Below are 8061 nucleotides of genomic sequence, written 5' to 3' on the forward strand. Positions count from 1 at the left end.
AAATTGTTACAAGACTTATTGAAGTGTGACATTGTTGCAACACAAAACCACTGCCACTGCGGATTGCTACAGTTACAACATAACATTGTTGTCAGAAGAACAAAGTGCAAGACTTTGTCAACATTCGTGCAACACTGACAACACAATCAACTCAAAGGTCGAAATATCATTCCACATTTGACATTATGAAAACGGCAACCTGAATATGTTTCATTAACCTTCCATTTTTTCCCACGTGTCAGTTATACAAACTCTTCCAAATCTTTCAACAAAACCTCCGCGGGGACTTTTCTTCAAAGGATGAGTTTTCTCACAAACCCAGACACGCGAATGCAATACGGGCTCTGCAGTCGATTAAGCACTTATAACAGGTTCAAAAGAGCGAGGGATTCGCCATTGATCGGTACAAATTTTACACGATTGTGGTGGAGTTTTCGCACTGTATCACGCTGTTCACAAATCAAATTAGTACTGAGCTGAGGACTGAATGGAGTAACGTGTTTTCTCTGTTATTGATATTTTGACCGGACAAAAAAAGCCGGCTGCAGGGAGTAAGCGGCGAATTCGGCCGGATCAAAGACCTGCGTTTGGAAGCTGCCCGGCAGGGGAAAGTCTACAAAGCCATCAACTGTTCTTGCTTTCTTTTTGAGTGCCAGGCAGGAAACGCCCTCGCGTTTTACAAGCATATTAGCTATAGCCTGGTTCACAGGCCAAAACATTCTGATTCTTCTGACGAATTTTGAAACGTCCATGATAGCAGTATAGAAGTGTTCTTTAAAAAATAAAACAATATTGTCCTATCCATAGAACGCGTATTTCATGCATGTGATTTGCATGGCGGGCGTGGATAGATTCAGTTCGAAGTTATTTGTTGTTAAATTCCGTAATCGTTTTATTGAGCAATCAGCATAACTTTGATATGGATTTTCCGCTGCTGTTTCCAAACGAAAGTCTTTGATCCAGCCGGGTTAAATCTACCGTTACTTCCCTACAGCGGCCTCTTTGTCCCACCAAAATATCAATAACAGCGCGAACATGTCGCCCTATTCAGCCCTCCGCTCATTACTAATCTGAACAGCGTGGGGCAGTGTGAAAACTCCACCACAATCGTGTAAATTCTGTTTGGATCAGTAACGATCTTGCCAAACTGTCTACTCGCACTGTTCACGCATATCTAGTTATCTATCCATGCGGGAAATGGTTCCTTTAACAAAAGTCCTGAGGAGACTTTGTACGCACCTTACCCTTTTTGGCAGGAATTCTCACAACCTGCTGTAATAATTAAGTACGTACGCAGGCATTCAAAGATGGAGGCAGCGCACAATTCCCTTTTTTTCTTGTCACTAGTATGATGCCTACTTCTTTCCGAAATTATGACTAATAATATTTTCTTTGGGAGATAATCTTTCCACAGGCGATAAGCTTTTTATGGGTATGACCCGATCCTGTTCGGTACCATGGCTTCACTTTAGACCTCCTGAAATTAAAATTACGATCTGTAAGTTTGTTTTCGATTCATTGTCAATGTTACAAAAGGCCCTTTAACTACGCAATGACAGTCTGCTTCAAGTTAACTACCTCACTCAGAATACAAAGATATAGACGAAGTCACAGTCGTCGCTAGACCAACTTGAAGGGGGGGGGGGGGTTGACAAGTTTGCCGACTGACCACGCTATCACTAGTACGCCCCCGCAAAGTCAAAAGGTTGGGGGTGAGGTGGGGTGGAGGGAGTGGGGAATGGGTGTGGGGCTGGACACCATCAAACCAATGGAGGCGCTGTTCAGCTAAGGCAGACTGGATTGCACACTATCGGGCAGTAGGTAGCGCTATTCGTAACGGAATATGCATGGTTTGCAGGCCCCCAAATTGCCTATACCCTGGCAAAATCATGATAGACATGCCCTCAAATTCTCTGCTATAATATTAGAGCATTCTGTGGGCTATGAACTTGAGCATTTGTTAAAAAAAGAAGGGCGGAAGCCGTGAACACGACTGCGAGCTTGTATTTCTGTGATTTTTGAATGAAACTTGGTCGTAAAGTTGCTCTATTTTGCATTTTGCAACGGAGCAGGGGCAATATTTTCAAAATAGCCAAGGGCTTCAGGACTACATTAAGGGGTGATCATCTTTGGATGGACATTTTTCCCTAAAGGTATCGGATTACCCCAACAAAATTCAGTGAAATTGAAAGATAATGAAATAAGCTTTAATTTGATTTTCGTCTCAAACATCATGGACAGTCTAGTTGTGAGAATTCTACTATTTAAGATATAATTTTGCTTCGGGGTGATGTAAATCAATTTTATAGGTTTTGCCCTTCACCGACGTATACTCAGTCTGTTACCTCCCGAGTGAAAGTTGGGAAAAATCACTCGGGTAAGACTCAAACTCACAACCTACTGCTTTCTAGTGCAGATGTCTTACCACTCGACCACCGAGCTTACGGGATCAGATGCCTGGTTGGAAGCTGATGTACATAGCAGCGGGTACCGCATTTAAACCGACGTATAAACACTGTACACTGTTTAAAATGTCCGTAAATTTACGGACTCCGTAAAGTGAAATATTCCGTATTTTCGCCGTAATTTTACGGACTTCCCATAAATGCAAATATTAATTATGCTAATTAGCGTGATTACAATCAACCACATCGGCCCAAACACCTACACATAATATAGTACATTCAAGTACATATTGTTATTTCACCCACAACCGTGTACACATGTCCAAACTCATGTTAAGGGTCTGTTTATTTTACGGAATGAAAAAACTTTTCCGGAAATTTTGCTGCCAGCAAAAAAATAGCGTTCCGTATTCACCGACGTATAAACACTGTGTACTTAATGTGTTACCTCCCGAGTGAAAATTTGAAAAAAAATGCACATCAGATTCGAACCAGCCAAGCTCGGTGGTCGAGTGGTAGGCGTCTGCACTAGAAAGCAGGAGGTCGTGGGTTCGAGTCCCACCCCAGTGATTTTTCCAACTTTAACTCGGGAGATACCGTATCACACTCCGTGAGTATTTTCCTGATTTTGGGAAGTGGGGATATTTATCACTGGAGCATGTGGCAACCATTATCATGCGGACAAGATACAGCCTTGTGCAGTTCAGCGATAAATAATGATTTTTTTTCATACAGAAGCACACGAAAGGACTGACCGGTGGAGTTTCATGGAGTTTTTCAGCACAGAAAGTTGCCGAACACAAACATGTTACTATATTAAGTGAAAACATGTTACCTGCCAAAAAAGTACATTGCTCGACTGGTTCTAGTTTGATATTTGCACAGCCAATAATTTGAAAACCAGTATAGTTTCGGGTATTCAGCCCCATTAGGCCTACATTGGACGCATCAGCAGCAGAGTTGTAATGATCGACTCGAGTCAATGACTCGACACGAGTGCGACTCGAGTCACAATTTGTGGTGACTCGACTCGACATCGATAATTAGGAAAAAAATAACAGAAATGCCGCGTGCAACCAACATGATATCAACTGGAGTAGCCAATAGCGCCACACAACTCTGCACGGAGTATCTAGCATTATCTAGCAAGAGGGCGATGGGGAGATTTTACGAGATTTCCGGGAACTGACATCGTGTAAGTCAAACGTACTTATAATGAGTTGTACTGTTTTGTTTTTTCCCTTGCGCGGGGGGAAGCCAGTCAACCAACGGCCTCGGAAGTCCCACTTTTCATCTCACTAATGGTACCCTATCTATCCAACGGCTGTGGTCACCTTCTCTTTATGTATATAATTTTGTGAAGGAAACTCAGATGGCGCAAGGTATCCGGAGTAGGCCCTAGCTCTCGGTCATCTCGCCACGTGTCACACGCAAGTGGAAGTGTTGACCCCATGCAGGCCACCGATGATCGAGTAAGCATCCGTCCTGCCATTTTTGGGAAAAATCATGTGGAAAAAATTGAAATACAGACACGGATTTGGGCCACTGACTGGAAACTTGGATCGTAATTGCCGTTTATGCTTGTCGCGTCAGTGGTATACTACCGGCGTCAGCGCGCTGCGGGGATGTGGTTACGCCGTCTTCAGACGGGTCCAGCCCGGCGGACAAGATCGTCACAGAGACACAACCGGCTCTGGAAAAATCAACAAGATCAAAATTACTAACAAGCCAAGGCCTCGCGAATGGAACTATCACAATGATACCTCGCCAGTTCACACAGTTTGTTTTTGGCGGGCTATTTTTCTGAAACAATAAATACAGAGCCGGACTGAGCGTGATATGTTATTGTTTGGGTCTGCGGTGCCACGACGATTATTATGAACCAGTCCTGGTACCTTTCGGCCAATTCAACTACCGACTCAGGCTTCTACGCAGGCCTATATGCGACGCTTTAAGCGCGCTGGTAATATATATTACAAGCTGATTTACCCGATCATAGATCGGGTAGGGCGTATAGTGTTGGGGATGAAAATGTGGGGAGTTAAATGTAAATGGGGGATATAGTTGGGAGACATGCAGTTATAGTAAAGCAATTTCTGTGGTGTGATCTGAGGCAATTTCTGACCACTGAAACCAATTTGAGCAGAAGATCATCTTTTAAAGTTTTGAGTTTGGAGTAATTGAATCAGCTACACGTATTCTGAGCAATAGAATCAGTCGCATTTGTGAGGCAGTCGCATTTGGAAAACGTAGTGAAAAGGTTACTGTAGTACACAGGCGAAGGCTGATTGTACAGTTTTGACAATAAATCATAATGCAATAAAACGTGAAGGTGTCATTTGAAATGAAAATGTTGAGTGTTACCATAAAATTACAAACGGTCTGAATCATGGAGGAAGGTCATAATTAAGTTTCAGTATTGTTCTCTTCAACAAACGTAAACTTGAACTTCTTACAATTTGCGAGACCGTCTGCGAGGAAAAAGTCGAGTCAATTTTTGTTCAAGTTGGTTCAACCATCTATATAAGAGCAAGTTTTACTCGGCCTCCGAGAAATGTTTGCTCCTGAAAGGAGGCGAGACCGCGGCTTCACGTCCGTGGAAAAATGTGGAGGGTGTGTTCCACCGGGTCGGACACTATTTTGTCGATTTTTTTGTGACAGCGTTTAAGATCGCGGTATTTGAAGCAATGCATCGATCCAGTGTTTCCCCTGGCTAATGAACTGAGCGAGGTGGTAACAATTCAAGCTGATGATTGAAACGAAATGTACGCAGTCTGCAAACTGAAAAGAATGCAGCGATCACAAAAATGCGCGATGATTCCCAAAACACATCAACATTGTGAGTTCTTGATACATGGAGGTAAAGAAAAACGCTCATATGTTACACAAAATGAAAATTTTTCAATTGATATTTCCTTTTTTGCCAATCTTCACAGCGAGGTGGTGATATTGGCAAAAATTGAGCGAGGTGGTCACTGAAAGTAGCGAGGTGGGCCACCTCACGTTTGAATGGGCAGGGGAAACACTGCATCGATCCTTCGTTGATCCAAAACAGGCCCCCATTACAACGCGACACTGAATTATACGTGGCGGGCAGCGAACTCACAACGGTTAGCCTTGGTGGATGCATGGAGCTGTAAACACATGATGGAAGCAACGTTTCCAGGGTGTGGAGCAGGCTGCAGTACGCGTTGCCAGTGACGGTTTTACGCATAGCCGGGAAGTACCACGCAGTGTAGACTTTCGATTGGTCAGACCGCGCTAGGCATACTAATGTGTAGTCCTTCTGAGTATTCGTTGCACTCGGCGCAGGGGCGGCAAGCGAAGCATATGAAAGAATAGGGACACTTGGTGGCCACGCACCATGGACAAAAAATATTTTACCAAGGTCACCACATACTAACGTTTGGTGAACGCTTTTGCAGAAGGGCCGAGTAGAACACGTAAACGAAACCCCTACGTTGACCTCGCTGACCTCGCACAGTCTAGACACGCAGAAAAGCCAGCACGGGGGCGGCCAGGCAGTCAACGTGAAAGCGCACACGACGGCAAATTCCTGCGCAAAATCCAGTCACGAAAAATCGACGAAACGGATCGCCAGTCCGTACGGGAAAATTAGGACGACCCGAAGCGTCCGACCCGGCGGAAGACACCCTCCGCATTTTTCCACGGACGTGGAGCGATTTTGGGGCCGCGGGAGCCCGCGGTCTCGGATCCTTTCAGGAGCAAACATCGTCTCGGGGGCGAGTAAACTTCTCTCTTATATATATAGATAATAATTATGGTAAAACGTGAATAGACGCGCTATTAGTGAAGCCCGTATAAAATGCCAACAGCGTTAGTGAGCCTATTTTTTCCTTTTAATAAAAAAAATTCAGCGCTATAAAACTGACCTTTTGCAACTCCGTAAAAATATTACAAATTAAAGGAAAAACGTCCTTGAACAGATTTGGAATGACGTATCAAGTATCTGTCCAACTAACCACGATATCACACAAGCCACTTGTATACTTCTGATGGACCTAAATACTGCCCATGCTGTTAACTGATGCTCGTGCACAGTATTTGACCGGTACGTAGCTGGTACTGTGGTATCAGTACGGCAGCCCAGAGCATTTTGGTCAAACGAACAAGGTACCAATATCAAAACCGGGACATACCGTTATTTCGTTTTACCATTTTGGATTTCCTCAAAAACAAAAACAGTAAACGAGTCATTGATCGTTTTGTCGTTTTACAGTTTTGTAAAACGGTCAAATGGTATTTAGTCACAAAAAACAATGACCTTTTTGTTGTTTTTGTACATTGTAAAAAGCGATAAACGGTTAGTTGCTTTATTTTTAGAGTGTTGTTTTACAAAAACATGGCGGTGTCAAAACGGTCAATAGTCTTGTCGACCATTTATTTTTATTTAGGTTTAAGTTGGCAATTATTTATAGCAATGCACCTTGGAATGTTAATGTGTCCTTGGGATCGAGTCACTGCCTGGAAATTGCCCTCCTTACATTTATGTCGTTCTCACGACAGAATTTGAGAATATTGGCTATTGAAGAGCCGCGCTGGACTCCAATTTCCTTCAACATATCTGCAACTTCTTCATACCTCTTACGTGAAATTTCCTCCGCGAAATTTTCCAGCGCCATTTTTGCTAGCAACTTTTCAAGCCCCACCAACTTAATTGCACTAGTAGATGGGGGGGGGCGGGGGGGGGGGGGGTCAGGGTCACGCCAGGAATCACACCACGCACGAATTATGCCGAGGTAACACTTCTTCGTGCACGGCATGGTCCCCCTCCACTCCCTTGCCCACCGCCACTATACGGTCTGCTAACTATGACACTGAAGTGAAAAAAAACCCAGTCTGTATACAATACTGACCGTTTTGCTGTTTTTCAAAGTTATTTGTGTAAAGCTGTAAAACAAAAATTTGATCGTTATGCTGTAATGAAATTCCGGGTCAGAATTGACCCGGGAAAGGGTCATTTGGGGCCTGACCCTTTTCCGGGTCAAAATGACACTTTTCTTGGTCAAAATTTCACTGTGTTTTCTGGGTTTTTTGACCCAGAAAAAGGTCAGGCCCCACATGACCCTTTTCCGAGTCAAATCTGCCACTGGACTTTTTTTTTAAGAGTGTATCAACATAATGTCCGCCGACAGAGTCGCAGAGGAGTCCCCGGCGACAAGGCATAGCGCATGCAGTATTGATTAATGCGTCTATGGCATCTGAAGCCCAGTTCATACTCCAGGCGAATGCGAATGCGAAGTGAATTTGACGTCATGAAACAATCGCTGGGAAATTCGCCCGAGTTGAAATATGTTCAACTTATACGGATTCGCAGCGCGAATACTTGCCATCACGTCACAAATTCGCGTTCACTTTCGCTTTCGCGCAGAGTATGAACCGGGCTTAAGACGTTGGGGATCACGATTGCGTCGTTGCATGGATGGCCGTGAGGTTTCGTTAGGCCCACTTACTGACCGACCGACCGACTGACCGATCGACCGATTGACCGATTGACTGACCGACCGACCGACCAACCAACTGATCAACGGATGACCGACCGACCTACTGACAACCGTCTGACCAACCGACCGACCGAGAGATCTACAATCCCGCCAACTAATTGGCTGTGCGTTTATAGTGACCGGAACTTTTA

This window comes from Patiria miniata, unplaced genomic scaffold, assembly GCF_015706575.1.
Source record: "Patiria miniata isolate m_02_andy unplaced genomic scaffold, ASM1570657v1 HiC_scaffold_17, whole genome shotgun sequence".
NCBI classification, from domain to species: domain Eukaryota; kingdom Metazoa; phylum Echinodermata; class Asteroidea; order Valvatida; family Asterinidae; genus Patiria; species Patiria miniata.